Here is a 17104-nt window from a genome sequence, read left to right on the forward strand (position 1 = left end):
GGTGAGCGCCTGAATTGCCAGGGAAGCCGCGTCTGCCTGCCCGGTGGAGCGAGCGTTTCACCTACACCGAGTGTGAACGCGCGTTCGAAATGCGCGGTAATAGGGCTCTTGCGCTGGAGTTTGAGGTAACGTGGCGGCGCCTGGTGGCAGCAAGGAAAAGCTGGCTGGGTAGTACCAGGTTGGGTAGTAGTGAGCGCTGGTTGTGGCGGCGTACCTTTCTAGCCTGCGTTTTGCGTCGATTCGCACGTTTTTCTGTACTGTTGTGAGTGCGACGAGGCTCGTCACTTGTGACCAACCACGCCGCGGCCTGGCCGTGGCTTTGTTTTTAGAAAACCGACGCTCCGTGCGCCTTAGGACGAAATGCAGGCAGCAGAAGGAATCTGCGACGCCGATCCGCCCGAGAGACTTCGCTCAGTCTCGAAAAAGCGTCACCGTCGTTACTGCTGTGTCGTGGGCTGCCACGAGCAAGAAGGTCTGAATCCCAATATCAAATTCTACCGTTTTCCTTCAAGGTCTCACGAAGCCGAGCGCCGGGCGCGCTGGATAGCTGCAGTTCGACGCACTGAGTAAGCGAACCTTCGCGTTGTGCTGGCTGCTTCGCCTCCCTTGATGTTTGTTTGGTTATCCGCGTTGCTGAAATTCGTTCTTTTTGCACATGCAGTCCGGACGGCAAAGCGTGGGATGCAGTGCCGAACACCAGGTTATGCAGTCGCCACTTTGTGGGTAACGAGCAAAACAATGCCAGTCATCCCTCATATGTACATACAATCTTCCACGCGGTCTACAGCCGGTCTCATCCTCCTTGTGTTCGTCTTCTTTTGGCGCCTACCTCTCTCAAAAAATGTATATGTAGGGAGCAGCCGCAAATGCAGGCGTCGAATGAGAATTTATGCATTCTACAACACAACTTGCTTAATACATCTCTACATAGGCAGTTGGACCAAGCAAGCAGCAAAAAGTGTACCATGACAATCAACTAACAGTAGGGAATGCGCAACAGAGCCAGCAGCAAAAGGCGAGAAACGAACAGCATAATTCAGAGATCATATCAAGGGAATGCACAACACAGCAAAGAGCACAAAAAAATGCATGGTATAATTCATATGTCATGTCAACATCTCGCTTCAGATAATCACTATTAAGGCAAAATCGACATATCAGCAGGCATGGCTGGTGGTTCACGATTAGAGACCCGGCCACTGAGACAATTGACAATTCGACCGGTGCAACGTGGTGAGGTGGCCAGGTGCGTGCAAATGACCACAAATGGGGGGGTTGATTAGGTACGAATTCGCTGCGCAGTACGAGCAGCTAGCCCAGCGTCGAGAGTGAAATCTGCACATTGTCGACCTCAAACCAGTACGTATGTGGCAGCGCGGCATCACAGATAACAGCGAACGTGTTCGAGCGATGTCGTTTTAAGGATGAAAAGCTACATCAAGAAAGCGACATGAAGCGCGCAGCGCACGAGCTCGCGCTGCAGCGTTATTCGGCTGCGAGCTCATATATGCATTGCATCATGTTAGCATTTGCTGAAGGAACAGATGGCGGCTACTACAAAGCAGGCATGACTATTTGTTCAGCGAGATGCAGTGAAAAAAGACTGCAGGAGGCCCACCGTTTCGTGGCATGCTGAAAGACCGCTGCTGGCGCGGCGTGTACCGTCGTGCGCTCGAGCAGTCCCGTATACATGTCTGTTTAGCGCTGCTGCGAATTCATATATTGCAAGTATTTCATCGCGTTGGTGCGCTTAAATCTCGAAGCGTGCAGACCTTATCTGAAGTTCAACTTCGTACGCGACTCTCTTCTCTTGCGAATGACACCGCGCTGAAACTTAGCTGCTTATTTCTTGAACAGAGTACACGTACTTGGCGTCGCATAATTTCTTCCCTTTACACAGCGCGCCAGCCCTGAAAAAATCTTCGGCACCCGATATTCGCTGTAGGCCATGGCACAGCACAAGCGAAAGTCGCGGGTTCATACTGCCAACGTGCTTTCCGAAGCAGACGCCAGAGCCCGGTACTACCCAGCCGAGGGCAGAGGGCGCTCTTTAGCACCATTTTCGCAGCGCCCCCTGGGCAATGCAAGAGGTCTATGCCGCTCGAGGACATTCCGGTGTCTGTGCGATGGCATCGCTCTCCCTCTCCCAGCGCGTGACGGCGATCTGTCGTGACGTCATGTGTCACGTGGTATGTCACGCGGTGTGACGTCACTGTACCACGTGGTCTGCACTGCGTGCAACCACAGCGACGGCGCGAGGTGGACCCCGTCTTCCTCTGTCGTGGCGTCATGTGTCACGTGGTATGTCACATGGTGTGACGTCACTGTACCACGTGGTGTGCACGGCGTGCAACCACAACGACGGCGCGAGGTGGACCTCCGTCTTCCTCTGTCGTGACGTCATGTGTCACGTGGTGTGACGTCACTGTACCACGTGGTGTGCACGGCGCGTAACCACGGCGAAGGGCTGTAGTGTACCTCTAGAAATATGCTTCGCATAAAAAGAGACAGCTTCCACTCGCCCCGTGCCCCGTGCCCTTATTTGTGCGCTTTCTCATGAGCTCAGGTTTGCTACCTGCCCGCGGTGCACCACTCAGTGCAGATTTGTTCGGATGGCGCCGGAGCCACGGTTCGCCTATTTGTTTGCAGACGTGCCGCATATACGGTGGAGCCGGACCAAACATGTTTCCTTGTCGCCGACGCCATGAGCCTCATTTCGTTTCCGTCGAGTAACGCGATACAATGCGCCGTGGCAGCGGCGTCATGTTTACGAGGCTCCAGAATCTCGCAAAGCCGGCTTCTAGGAATTAGGAAGAGTATATAGCGGTCCAATCGGGTTTTTTAAATGGCGTTTTGAGCTGTTCCTTCCAGCACTACTTCTGGCCGTAACGACCCAGGTGCGACTTTGGCAGTTGGTATACGCTATGAGCGCTTGTTGTGTCCAGGGGGTGTGACGGAGCGCTGGAGGTTCCGGCACCTCTTCGTACATAGATCGTACCCAGCAGCTGCACCAAAAATGTCACGGACGCCGGTAGAACGTTCTATCAGTGGCAGAACAGTACCTGGCGAGCACACAGGGCAGAGCGCAGCCGGCAGGCCCTAGCACGAGCAGAAGAGGACGAAGTCCGGCGCCACCACCGCCGACGTTCTACGCTCCTGCCCCTACCGCGCCGTCCCACCGATTCCCGTGGCTGCCCCTTCGGCAGCAGCAGACACCACCTTCGGGGTGAACAGGGCCAAACGAGAGGGACGGCTGTCTGCACCCACAAGCGCCCCGCAGCAGCCCAGCCAGCGGCAGACAGCAGCTTTGTCTCAACCTGCCGTACCTGGCCCCAGGGTGCCCTCCCTGAGGAGGTCCGTGGCAGGACCCTCTGTTGGTGCAGCTTCCGGGAGGAGCCTCCAAGCGCCAGCGAGTGGTGCACTGGGGAGTGGCGTTGCCAAGCGGGGCCCAGCACCCAGGCTGTCGGTGGTGTCCGCGACAGCAGCTGCTTCACGAACATCGCTGAGGCCACCGGTTAAGACAGCTGCAGCTGGCCCAAGGACATCTTTGGCCGTACCACAGAAAGCGCAGACACCAGCTGGCCAACTCACAGCACAGATCGCAAGGCAAGCACCCAAGCCCAATTCACAGCCAGCGCCACAACCAAAGCCAAAGGCAGCCTTGGCACCTCAACTGGGCCACTCCCGCCTTCCACCTCCCAAGACCAGAGCGGCTGGTGGCCTGCCTCGGCCGGCTGCGTCCAGTGGGGCATCTTCCAGCCGTGCTGCACCGCCTCTGTTGCTGCCGATTGTGGAGTCCCCAGTGGCGACCCGCCTCTCCTCAACACCAGTGCGGTTGCAAGAACACTTGGCATGGCCGTCCACAAGCGTTGATGGTGATGGGGACTCTGCGTCCCTGGTGCAGTCGCCGCCCATGAGCCTGTCGATGGTGGAGCGTGAGATGAGGCGCATCGCCCAAGTCCTCCAGGAGCTGGCAACCACACCCCTTGTCGACACACGCCCGATCACACTGGTCGACCTCTCGGTCTCAGAACCCGAGTTGGAGGGGGATGCAGACCCGGTACCCCGCTGTGCCCTGTTTCAGTCTCCAGAGCAACCCAGGAGCGCTGTTACTGAGGGGGACAGTTGGCTGATATCACTAGCCTCTCCGGCCCCGCTGGCAGGGGTCAAGGCTGGTGTCGCTCTGCCCATCACAAACCAGGAAGCAGTGCTGAAGGACCCGGTAGCACTGACAGACTTGCTTGGCTCTCCACCACTTCTGGGTGAGACCAAGCGTGACACGTCCGAACAGCCGTCCTTGGTTGAAGCAGACAACAGCAGCATTTGCCCCACCACGGCCCTTGACCACCAGTGAAGAGGCTGTGCCGGTGAACTCGTGCGTCAATGAAGAGGGCTTGGCTGTACCCAATGCGGAGACCACCTTCGCTGTAGCGCCCATGCCCACGGCTCCATCCACGGCAGCTGTCCCGAGGAAGGCACCGTCTAAAGCAGCAACGGCGGAGGACACCACTGTGACCCTGGGGCAAGGTGCCATTCCACGCAGGCCTTTGGGACAACCCCTTCCACGCAGGAGCATGCTGCCGCCCCCGTCGCAGCGTGCTGGGCGGCTGTCCGTCCCCTCCAGGGCCACTGTGTCTCGCGGCCTGCTCAGTGTTGCCGCTTCGGCAGCAGCAGACCGCACGGGGGCGCCGGTAGGGTGATGTCTAAACTAAGTGCGGCAATATTATGCATTTGTTGACCAGGGATATTGCCAAAAACTTTGCGATACCTGACTGGTCTCGCGGTTTTATAGCTGGAACTGCATCTAATGAAAGAATAAACAGCACAATTTGTGCTGGCTAACACGACACCATAGTGCAGTGCAGACGTCGTCTTGCTGACGTAACCGCTGCAGAAATGTTTTTCGCACACATGCTTCGCAACTAGGACATTCACGACACTAACACATTATCCAGTCACTTTACGTAGGGAATGTCTGCAGCGCTCGGTGACGCGTAGGCTGCGAAAACGGGCGAGTCCTGTCAGTTATTCACACCGTTACCTCCATACCACACACTCAGGAAACCAAGTTTAGGATGGAGTGGGTAAGCGTGGTTGATTTTATAGAATCGGTAGTACTATATAAGCAAGTAGTGTCGATACCGCTATCGATAGCACTATCAATAGCACTATCAAAAGAACTATCGGGAGTGCTATCGATAGTACAATCAATAGAACTATCGAAATTACTATCGATGGTACTATAGATAGTTTTGCATCACTTATGTGAGGGCGAGTTAAAAATCTCCAAATGCCACCCCCTTCCGGAAAGCTATTTCTGTATCCCCTGTCAGCACACGGCTACTTTGTCACTTGAACGTAAATTTTATGGCCGCTATTGGTAACTGGATAGCCTTATCTGCTCACTGCTAGGACCGAGTTTCAGTCCCTACCGAGACATCCGCGTTTCAGGGGAGCCTTCACTGCGTAGTTGCGATGTCCTTCGAAAGTAACCGCCGAAATCACAAAGGCGGCCCGACTCGACCTTCCACCTCCACTCCGTGGAGTGGAAGCCCCTCCTCCACACAAGGGACGGGTTCAAAAACGGCACGCGGCGTTTTATCTTTCGAGTAGCTCCTTAGGAAAACCATCTCCAACTACAGTGCTCCAAAAGAACCACTGTACCCTTTGAAGTAGGCGTGAATGGCGTACGAGGGACGAAATTAAGGTGAAAATTGGCCGTAACACGTCATGTCACTGTCAATTGCATGACTGTTTTGTCATGTTGCGCGTCTGAAGTACTTTTTTTGCGAGCTCCTTGAAGAAAGCAGCACCGAACAACGACAGGAAACGCATTCCCGTCTGGTAACTGTCGCGGCCAGTGACGTAGCGTTTGCGTATAGGGCATGCTCCATGGCTCTACCCATGGCACACTGGCGTAGGTCATTTGGGAGTGCTGTGAGAAAACTGCCGTTCGGAAGTTTTATGAATGTTTTCTCAACCCCACAGACGAGTGGCCAAAAGCAGGCTGCTTCTACGCAGCGCTTTGTAATGCTTGATCCCTTTGTAGCCAATTGTACTGTCCAAAAGCGAGCACTGTTTGCAGTTTGGAAGCCAGCTGGGAGCCATAACTGCAAAGGCGCTTGAAAAGCCTTCCCTTCCGTCGATCACGAATATTCTTTCCTCCTTACGAACGAAATCACCCGCTTCCTCGGCAGCACAGCCTCACTCTTTGAAGGCGCGCGTACCCTGAGGTGCCGGGCAAGGTATTGATGCGTAAAGCACAGACGATTGCACTTCACAACCACGCCTTCGGAGCATGCAATTCGCCATTGCCTTCAAGTTCTCCGCCGTCTGTAGAAACTTCACAACGCGGGCGCGCTCAGCAACTCCGAACTCAGTAGCCTGTGAAACATGGCTGATGTTGTCGGTGGCGACTTGTAATTTTCCCGTGCCGTCTAAGCGTGGTTCCCCAAACAGGTACAAAATCGAATGCAGCGACTGACCAAAATTGCCTGTGCTGTGCATCAGCACTATCATGATCGGGCATCGGTCTCTAGCCTATAGTCGATTAGCCGGCGGGCTTTCTCGGGGGCTGACGAAGAGTCAGGAAAGGAGTCGCGTGCTCGACTCCCGGCAGAGCGACAGACGCGACAGCAGGAAGTGGGTTCAGAGACGTGAGATGCAGAGACATCACCGAATCATGCATAACGAGTGCATAAATATCATTGGGCTGTTGAGCACAAATTCGCGAAATATGATCCCAGACGTAGCGGCAGCACTTCGACGGAACACAACTGCAAAAAAGTAGTACATATATCTGTGTGTGTGTGTGCGTGCGCGTGCGTGCGTGCGTGCGTGCGCGTGCGTGCGCGTGTGTGTGTGTGTGTGTTGGCTGTTCAATTCGTTCAAGCAACCCGGACGGAACTGCGCCAGGATGGCAGTCCTGTGAGAAAAGGAACGACTGTAGGAATCCCATTCGAAGGTGAAATCACACCTTCTACAAAGTGACAGGGCACTGATAAAGGCAAGGACGCTTGCGCGAGCAGGGCGTTGAACACCGGATGCGACAGTTGTTCAGTGAGCAAAGAAGTGCAAATACACAGGGACATGGAAAAAAGAGAAAACATATACAAGGTGTTTGTTATCAAGAGATTTATGAGATACGAAGGCATAAATGCAGCAGTAAGGTACGCGTAGAAAAACGGCATAATTTCTCCAGTAAAAGCACCCATACCAATACTATTCGGTCGCGTTTAGCTCGTGGGACCAGGCGCATTGGTACGCGCCACAGGTGTCCATCATGCGCGCCAACCCTCGCCCTCAAACTCAATCTCACACTGGTTCAGGGCACGCAGCAGGTTCCGGTTGTATACTGATGGTTGAAAACACCGACTCCTGGCCATCCTAGAAGCTGGTCTTTGCATGGTAGCGGCGCATGTCGGCGTCAATGCGGTGGCGACAGAGCTTCCCCACCGCGTACTCGGGGCAGCGGCAGGTCAGGAACAACGCTCCAAGCGCAACGCGCATCTAGTACCTCCTGGCGTGGCTGCTCCTCTGCGTGAAGTTGAGCAGGGGAAGTACAAGGTGGCCAGATTGGCCGGCCACTTCGGAAGGCAGGGAGGAGACGACAGGATACGTTACTCTTCGTGATTTGGTGCGCCTGAGGCTGGCTACTGCCTGCACGTGAGCAAACCACACAGCGTAGTTCCACGACCAGAAGTGCGGAAGCTCGACGTGGATGATGGCGACGCACGGTGACGTGTTACCAAGGACTTGTCGACGCGGCTGCGGCGGCATGGAGCCTTCGTCCGAGGACTCGCAGCCTCTTGCAGTCTTGATGCCCAGAAGAGGACGCATGCTGTTGGTGTTGGTGGCCGAGGAAGATCACTTCCACGTAGCAGGCTGTTAAGACCGACGCTTCTACGCTACAGAGGAAAGCCCGTGTCCCTCCGGAGGAAGAATGGAGGCGTCTGAGCACGTCCACAGCTGCGTTCGAAGTCGATCGTCGCGAGGACAGGCTGCTCGAGGAGCCCGACCGAGAGCCAGCCTGAGTAGAACACGACGACGACGAAAGCACGGTTATACGAGCAGCCGCCTTTACTTGAGCATAATTCTCTGCTTACCGTTACCAATCATCACAAAATTTTAGCCATAAAATACGGCAGATTTACAGATTGATTTTGTATTGACAGAGCTACTAGGCTTAGCAAGTGCGCGTCGTCTGATATTATAAAGCGCTGGAGGTTCGAACAGTTCAGCGATCTTAGTCCAAAAAGCGCTCGCAAAGAATTGGCATTCTGCTCGTATATATTTTTATATTTTGCAAGGATTTTTATTTTTGATCCAGTAATAAAAACAAAATAATTAAGTTTCTTGTAGGTACCATAGCGTGTTTCGAACAAAATGGCGCTGTACGTGACTAACAATGAAAAAAAAAACTGTGAAAAGCGCGGGAAACTCAAACTCATGCACACTTCAAATAGGTAACCGATTTATTTTGGGCTAAAATTGGGTCACAAAGAGTTAGCATTCCGTTAACACAATCTTATGTTATATAGGCAGTAATCTGTACTCCCGACAATGTGAACAAATACGAAAATATTTACATTTCCGAGAGTGGCAATGCCGTGTTCCACCCGAGAGGCCGCTACACGTAGCAAAAAAACTGTCAAAAGCATTCCTTATTTGTTGTATTTGTTTCGGTTGGTTTAGACGAATTTAGTGCTGCATTAAAGTAACCAAACATATCAAGCAATAACTTTTTATTTGTTTATTTTTTACTCTTTTCGGCACCACAATTTTTCGAAAACATTGGTGGCAAAGATGCTGCAGCCCACTATCCAAAGCCTGACACCGCTGCGTTGAGGAAACCCCTCTTCTCCTCAGTGCACTAGTCTGTACCATTGGGGCCGGCAATTTTTTGGGGGGACCCTTATCTACAACGTGTAATAAACTGCATTTCAATGCTGGCTTTTGTAGTGTCCCTGGACACGACCTCCGCTTCCGGACCACTCTGGACACTGCATGGTGTCGGCTACACAACAATGTTTTCGAAAAATTGCGCTGCCGAAAAAAACCTGTTTTGTTCAAAGCCGCTCTTCGCGTTTAATTCAGGCCTGGCTGTATATAACGAATACTACTAACGGAGATATGTCCCATCATATCCTGGGATCTCAAATGCATTTTTTTATTTTGTTAAGCGTTCCTTGCTTCCATCGTATACATTTAGTTCCGCTGTGTCGCTGCAGTGCTGCAGCATCTACGGTGCTGTGATGCGCGCTCTGCGCCCCGCCACCAAGGGGGCGCGCACATCGCGGCAGGCACATCCACAAGAAAATGATAACAATAATAAAGATCGGTAAAAAGGTTCGGTGCGGTTTAACGTCCCAAAGCGACTAAGGCTGTGAGAGACGCCGCAGTGAAGGGCTCCGGAAATTTCGACCACCTGGGGTTCTTTAACGTGCACTGACATCGCACAGTACACGGGGGCCTCTAGAATTTCTCCTCCAAAGAAATTCTAGCCGCCGCGGCCGGGATCGAACCCGCGTCTTTTGGGTCAGCAGCCGAGCACCATAGCCACTGAGCCACCGCGGCGGCAGATCGGTAAAAAGCTTCTTGTTTTGTTGCAGCCTTGCGGTCTCATTTTTTATTCCTCTCAGAATGGCTATGCTGTTTCCAACTCTCTTTTTGTACTCATGGCATACCCTCTGGCGAAACTAGGATACGCGTGGGAATAAATTACGAGGTCATGGTGAATATACCGTCACCTTTAGTGCAGCGTCTATCTCCTGATTGTTCTGAGCTGATGTTTTTTTTAACACTCTCAAGCGTTTTCATTACTTCTGGAAACTTCGTATTTTTTCTTTTCTTTTTACCGAGTACTGCCCAAGATGAACGGCGTACAGTTCGCAAGTCATGTTTTTGCGTTAAAAGTACGCGGTGAAGGCTAGTTAAAATTGTCATGAGGAACGTTCACATGCAGTAGGGAGGTGTGGCACACCATCACTAAGAGTACATTTTTTTTAACGCTTCAGGCCTGCCTGTGATGACCAGCTCCGGGCTCTCGATTGCAGGGCCAATTCAGCACTCTCCCTCCGTTCGTTGCTGCTGAACGTATCCAGCAACTGCCGCCGGAAGTCTTGCCAGGTGCGGATGGCGGACTCGTGATTTTCGAACCACGTCTTGGCGGCGTCCTGGAGGGCAAAGTAGACGTTCCGAAGCTTGCGGTCCTCGTCCCACAGATTAAATTCAGCGACCCTGTCATACCCGTCCAACCAGTCCTCCACATCCTCAAACTTGTCACCATGAAACGACGCGGGCGTACGAGGCGTATGAAGAAGCAGCGGTGGCGAACTCACAGATTGCTGGAAGGTCTGGCTGGCCACCGTAGAGGTCATCTTGCGGGATGGCGCGGTGAGGGGATTGTACTCGGGGGCTAAGCCTTTCAAACGGCGGCTTGACTTGTGGACAGGTGTTGTGTCCAGGGGGTGTGACGGAGCGCTGGAGGTTCCTGGCACCTCTTCGTACATAGATCGTACCCAGAAGCTGCACAAAAAATGTCACGGACGCCGGTAGAACGTTCTATCAGTGGCAGAACAGTACCTGGCGAGCACACAGGGCAGAGCGCAGCTGGCAGGCCCAGCAGCGAGCATAAGAGGACGAAGTCCGGCGCCACCACCGCCGGCGTTCTACGCTCCTGCCCCTACCGCGCCGTCCCACCGATTCCCGTGGCTGCCCCTTCGGCAGCAGCAGACACCACCTTCGGGGTGAACAGGGCCAAACGAGAAGGACGGCTGTCTGCACTCACAAGCGCCCCGCAGCAGCTCAGCCAGCGGCAGACAGCAGCTTTGTCTCAACCTGCCGTACCTGGCCCCAGGGTGCCCTCCCTGAGGAGGTCCGTGGCAGGACCCTCTGTTGGTGCAGGCTTCCGGGAGGAGCCTCCAAGCGCCAGCGAGTGGTGCACTGGCGAGTGGCGTTGCCAAGCGGGGCCCAGCACCCAGGATGTCGGTGGTGCCCGCGACAGCAGCTGCTTCACGAACATCGCTGAGGCCACCGGCTAAGACAGCTGCAGCTGGCCCAAGGACATCTTTGGCCGTACCACAGAAAGCGCAGACACCAGCTGGCCAACTCACAGCACAGATGGCAAGGCAAGCACCCAAGCCCAATTCACAGTTTAAAAGCGTACGTTGTTGGGCTAGTCGGTCAATTATGGTGAATACAAGGGGGTACTGCGCACAAAAAGACAAGGACAAGAAGATAACACAACAAGCGCAGACTCGCGACTAACCTTATTTGAAAACACGACACTCCTTTTATAGTTTCAAAACTATCACATCACACACATGATGAAACCAAAAACCTGTCTTCATTGTGATACAGTTTGATAGAGGGGTCACTTACGCAATCTTTATCCTTCTGTTTGATGCAAAACGCCTCCGCCAACTCACGCGCCACCTGGTCACGGCTCCTCCTCAAAACTTTTGTATCTGTCAGCAAATGCAGGCAAGGGTTATTGCGTGTAGCATCCGGGCATGCGCCACAATGCAGGGGTAATTTCGACCCTGTCCCTGATTTCATGGAAAGCTGGTGTTCTCTTAAGCGCTCATTCAGACATCGGCCTGTCTGACCGATGTATACCCTGCCACAGGTGAGGGGAATCTGGTAAACGACACCCGTCTGGCACCTGATAAAACGAGTGGTATGACGCTTCTCGCAGTCCGCTCTCCTCTTCCCTCCGGACATGACCTGAGGGCACAATGAGGCCAACTTGCATGGGGCGGTAAAAACTACCGGCACGCCGTACCGTTTCGCCACGTTCTTCAAGTTGTGGGAAATTCTGTGAACAGACAGGCCGATGTCTGAATGAGCGGTTAAGAGAACACCAGCTTTCCATGAAATCAGGGACAGGGTCGAATTTACCCCTGCATTGTGGCGCATGCCCGGATGCTACGCGCAATAACCCTTGCCTGCCTTTGCTGACAGATACAAAAGTTTTGAGGAGGAGCCGTGACCAGGTGGCGCGTGAGTTGGCGGAGCGTTTTGCATCAAACAGAAGGATAAAGATTGCGTAAGTGACCCTTCTATCAAACTGTATCACAATGAAGACAGGTTTTTGGTTTCATCATGTGTGTGATGTGACAGTTTTGAAACTATAAAAGGAGTGTCGTGTTTTCAAATAAAGTTAGTCGCGAGTCTGCGCTTGTTGTGTTATCTTCTTGTCCTTGTCTTTTTGTGCACAGTACTCCCCCCCCCCCCTTGTATTCGCCATGATTGACCGACTAGCCCAACAACGTACGCTTTTAAACTATGTTTCTTCTACCGTGGGCCCTTTCTTTGTGTTTCTCCTTCAAACTGTCATGTTTCAACTGTGATTAGCGCCATTGTAGCTGCGACCTGTCGCACAAGGTTTTTAGGTTTCTGTCTGAAGAGAGGCCTGGTGCCTTCGGAATTCATCGCTCTGTTCGGGTACATGGTGCCGTCTGCGGGACATGTTAGACGCGTGTGCAAAATTCTAAGATCTGAACTTTGGCGTCAGATCAGACTCCTATACGACTGGTTGCGTCTGCTCGCGTTCCGGACAAACCCCGAATGGGTAGGAGAAGTAAGGCTACGGGCCTTACGACGTCAGACAGCCCAGGCAGTGGATTTCTGGTGGAAATGTCTCCTACTACGTCTTCCCAAAGATAGGCCAAGATCCAAGGATAACGGTGGTTCCGTGTCAGTACTGGGCGATGCCGAGTTACCGAGTGGAATTGTTGAGGTGCTGAAGAAAGGACCGAAGTTTAGCACTGAGCCTAGTGTGCCTGCGCACGAGCTTCTTTCATTGAACCGGCAGCTGGCGCGGAAGGCATCTGATGAGGACCAGGAGCGGTGCCTACTAGATGGTGTTGACAGCCTTCTACGGACTGCTGCTATGCCTCGGAGGTCTGCGAGTGGGAGCACTTCACGCCTCAAGACATCAGTAAAAGAAGTTGTCTCTTTCTTCAAAGACAACGGCTTGGCCCTTCTGCAAGCTGATAAAGAGGGAGGCTTCGTCGTCCTGCCTTCGGGGATGTTTGGTGAAAAAGCTACTCAAGCAGTCGAGAAGAACTTTGTTCGGAAGAAGGTGAAACCGTCAAAGGTAAAGACCCAAGCTTCTGTGCTGTGCAAGGACCTTGCTTTAGATAAATTGTCGAGAGCAGTTTTTAACTCCAAGCGCGATAGCTTAGAACTGTTTTTCACTGTAAAAACACATAAGGTTGACAAGCCCTTTAGGTGCATAGTAAGTGAAAAAGGTACTTGGCATCGTGAAGTAAGTGTATTTATTCAAAAGTGTCTGAAATTGGTGGTAGTGGAAGACCCATTCTTAACTAGGAACTCGGATGATATTGTCGCCTACCTACAGGATGCTCCGCCTGTAGGCTACGCCTTTTCAATTGACGTTGAAAACCTGTTCTTTTCAATACCCCACGATGCCCTGTTGCGCCGTCAGGTCTTGTATTGAAGATAGGGGTGTAATAGCTTTTCAGAATGCCTGCGGTATAACGCTGAACAATTTTATGTCTTTACTTGAGTTTTATCTTGGTTCTACCTTTGTATCTTTTAACGATCAGATCCTTGTTCAGCGCAAAGGAATTTGCATTGGTTCCTGTGTGGCACCTGTACTAGCTGACATCTTCTTGTCCAGCATTGACCGTGATCTGGTGCGCTGTTTTGACGATGAGACTACTCTGAAAATATTTAGGTACGTTGATGACTATTTAGTGTTTCTTAAAGATCGACCTGGCGCGACGCACACTGTGATTGTGGAAGAATTTTTATCGATTTTCAGACGACATGGGAAGGGTCTAACCTTTACTCACGAGTTACCGGAACATGACAAGCTACAGTTTTTAGATATTAACCTGACTTTAACACCAGATCACGTTTGCTGGATGTACTTACCACGTGCACGGAAAGACCTGTTGCCGTTCAGGTCAGCACATTCCAAGAATGTTAAACGGGCTATCGGAACCTATTGCCTGCAGGGCGCCTTGTCTAAGTCTTGCGCTCACCTGGTGCACGAGAGCCTCAATAATCAGGTAATTAGGATGACGAAGGCTGGTTTTCCTGCTTCAATCATTGTTGCAGTGGCAGAGAAGCTTCTGCGCAAACTGAAAAATAGGACGTGCCGGGATAGTGGCCGTTCTAAGGAAATGAGGCCAGCGGTTCTACCGTATATTCACAGAATTTCCCACAACTTGAAGAACGTGGCGAAACGGTACGGCGTGCCGGTAGTTTTTACCGCCCCATGCAAGTTGGCCTCATTGTGCCCTCAGGTCATGTCCGGAGGGAAGAGGAGAGCGGACTGCGAGAAGCGTCATGCCACTCGTTTTGTCAGGTGCCAGACGGGTGTCGTTTACCAGATTCCCCTCACCTGTGGCAGGGTATATAACGGTCAGACAGGCCGATGTCTGAATGAGCGCTTAAGAGAACACCAGCTTTCCATGAAATCAGGGACAGGGTCGAATTTACCCCTGCATTGTGGCGCATGCTCGGATGCTACGCGCAATAACCCTTGCCTGCCTTTGCTGACAGATACAAAAGTTTTGAGGAGGAGCCGTGACCAGGTGGCGCGTGAGTTGGCGGAGGCGTTTTGCATCAAACAGAAGGATAAAGATTGCGTAAGTGACCCTTCTATCAAACTGTATCACAATGAAGACAGGTTTTTGGTTTCATCATCTGTGTGATGTGACAGTTTTGAAACTATAAAAGGAGTGTCGTGTTTTCAAATAAAGTTAGTCGCGAGTCTGCGCTTGTTGTGTTATCTTCTTGTCCTTGTCTTTTTGTGCGCAGTACCCCCCTTGTATTCACCAATTCACAGCCAGCGCCACAACCAAAGCCAAAGGCAGCCTTGGCACCTCAACTGGGCCACTCCCGCCTTCCACCTCCCAAGACCAGAGCGGCTGGTGGCCTGCCTCGGCCGGCTGCGTCCGGTGGGGCATCTTCCAGCCGTGCTGCACCGCCTCTGCTGCTGCCGATTGTGGAGTCCCCAGTGGCGACCCGCCTCTCCTCAACACCAGTGCGGTTGCAAGAACACTTGGCATGGCCGTCCACAAGCGTTGATGGTGATGGGGACTCTGCGTCCCTGGTGCAGTCGCCGCCCATGAGCCTGTCGATGGTGGAGCGTGAGATGAGGCGCATCGCCCAAGTCCTCCAGGAGCTGGCAACCACACCCCTTGTCGACACACGCCCGATCACACTGGTCGACCGCTGGGTCTCAGACCCCGAGTTGGAGGGGGATGCAGACCCGGTACCCCGCTGTGCCCTGTTTCAGTCTCCAGAGCAACCCAGGAGCCCTGTTACTGAGGGGGACAGTTGGCTGATATCACTAGCCTCTCCGGCTGTGCCGGTGGACTCGTGCGTCAATGAAGAGGGCTTGGCTGTACCCAATGCGGAGACCACCTTCGCTGTAGCGCCCATGCCCACGGCTCCACCCACGGCAGCCGTCCCGAGGAAGGCACCGTCTAAAGCAGCAACGGCGGAGGACACCACTGTGACCCTGGGGCAAGGTGCCATTCCACGCAGGCCTTTGGGACAACCCCTTCCACGCAGGAGCATGCTGCCGCCCCCGTCGCAGCGTGCTGGGCGGCTGTCCCTCCCCTCCAGGGCCACTGTGCCTCGCGGCCGGCTCAGTGTTGCCCCTTCGGCAGCAGTAGACCGCACGGGGGCGCCGGTAGAGTGATGTCTAAACTAAGTGCGGCAATATTATGCATTTGTTGACCAGCGATATTGCCAAAAACTTTGCGATACCTGACTGGTCTCACGGTTTTATAGCTGGAACTGCATCTAATGAAAGAATAAACAGCACAATTTGTGATGGCTAACACGACACCATAGTGCAGTGCAGACGTCGTCTTGCTGACGTAACCGCTGCAGAAATGTTTTTCGCACACATGCTTCGCAACTAGGACATTCACGACACTAACACATTATCCAGTAACTTTACGTAGGGAATGTCTGCAGCCCTCGGTGACGCGTAGGCTGCGAAAACGGGCGAGTCCTGTCAGTTATTCACACCGTTACCTCCATACCGCACACTCAGGAAACCAAGTTTAGGATGCAGTGGGTAAGCGTGGTTGCTTTTATAGAATCGGTAGTACTATATATAGCAAGTAGTGTCGAGACCGCTATCGATAGCACTACCAATAGCACTATCAAAAGAACTATCGGGAGTGCTATCGATAGTACAATCAATAGAACTATCGAAATTACTATCGATGGTACTATAGATAGTTTTGCATGACTTATGTGAGGGCGAGTTAAAAATCTTTAAATGCCACCCCCTTCCGGAAAGCTATTTCTGTATCCCCTGTCAGCACACGGCTAATTTGTCACTTGAACGTAAATTTTATGGCCGCTATTGGTAACTGGATAGCCTTATCTGCTCACTGCTAGGACCGAGTTTCAGTCCCTACCGAGACATCCGCGTTTCAGGGGAGCCTTCACTGCGTAGTTGCGATGCCCTTCGAAAGTAACCGCCGAAATCACAAAGGCGGCTCGACTCGACCTTCCACCTCCACTCCGTGGAGTGGAAGCCCCTCCTCCACACAAGGGACGGGTTCAAAAACGCCACGCGGCGTTTTATCTTTCGAATAGCTCCTTAGGAAAACCATCTCCAACTACAGTGCTCCAAAAGAACCACTGTACCCTTTGAAGTAGGCGTGAATGGCATACGAGGGACGAAATTAAGGTGAAAATTGGCCGTAACACGTCATGTCACTGTCAATTGCATGACTATTTTGTCATGTTGCGCTTCTGAAGTACTTTTTTTGCGAGCTCCTTGAAGAAAGCAGCACCGAACAACGACAGGAAACGCATTCCCGTCTGCTAACTGTCGCGGCCAGTGACGTAGCGTTTGCGTATAGGGCATGCTCCATGGCTCCACCCATGGCTCACTGGCGTAGGTCATTTGGGAGTGCTTTGAGAAAACTGCCGTTCGGAACTTTTATGAATGTTTTCTCAACCCCACAGACGAGTGGCCAAAAGCAGGCTGCTTCTACGAAGCGCTTTGTAATGCTTGATCCCTTTGTAGCGAATTGTACTGTCCAAAAGTGAGCACTGTTTGCAGTTTGGAAGCCAGCTGGGAGCCATAACTGCAAAG

The 17104-nt window shown here is 52.6% G+C and overlaps 1 pseudogene; it reads left to right on the forward strand.

Moving 5' to 3' along the window:
- LOC149356213 (uncharacterized) overlaps positions 1 to 17104 on the forward strand; it is a 37619-nt pseudogene that overhangs the window by 16744 nt on the left and 3771 nt on the right.

Source organism: Amblyomma mixtum, chromosome 3 (assembly GCF_055824585.1).
Source record: "Amblyomma mixtum isolate Tamu chromosome 3, ASM5582458v1, whole genome shotgun sequence".
NCBI lineage: Eukaryota > Metazoa > Arthropoda > Arachnida > Ixodida > Ixodidae > Amblyomma > Amblyomma mixtum.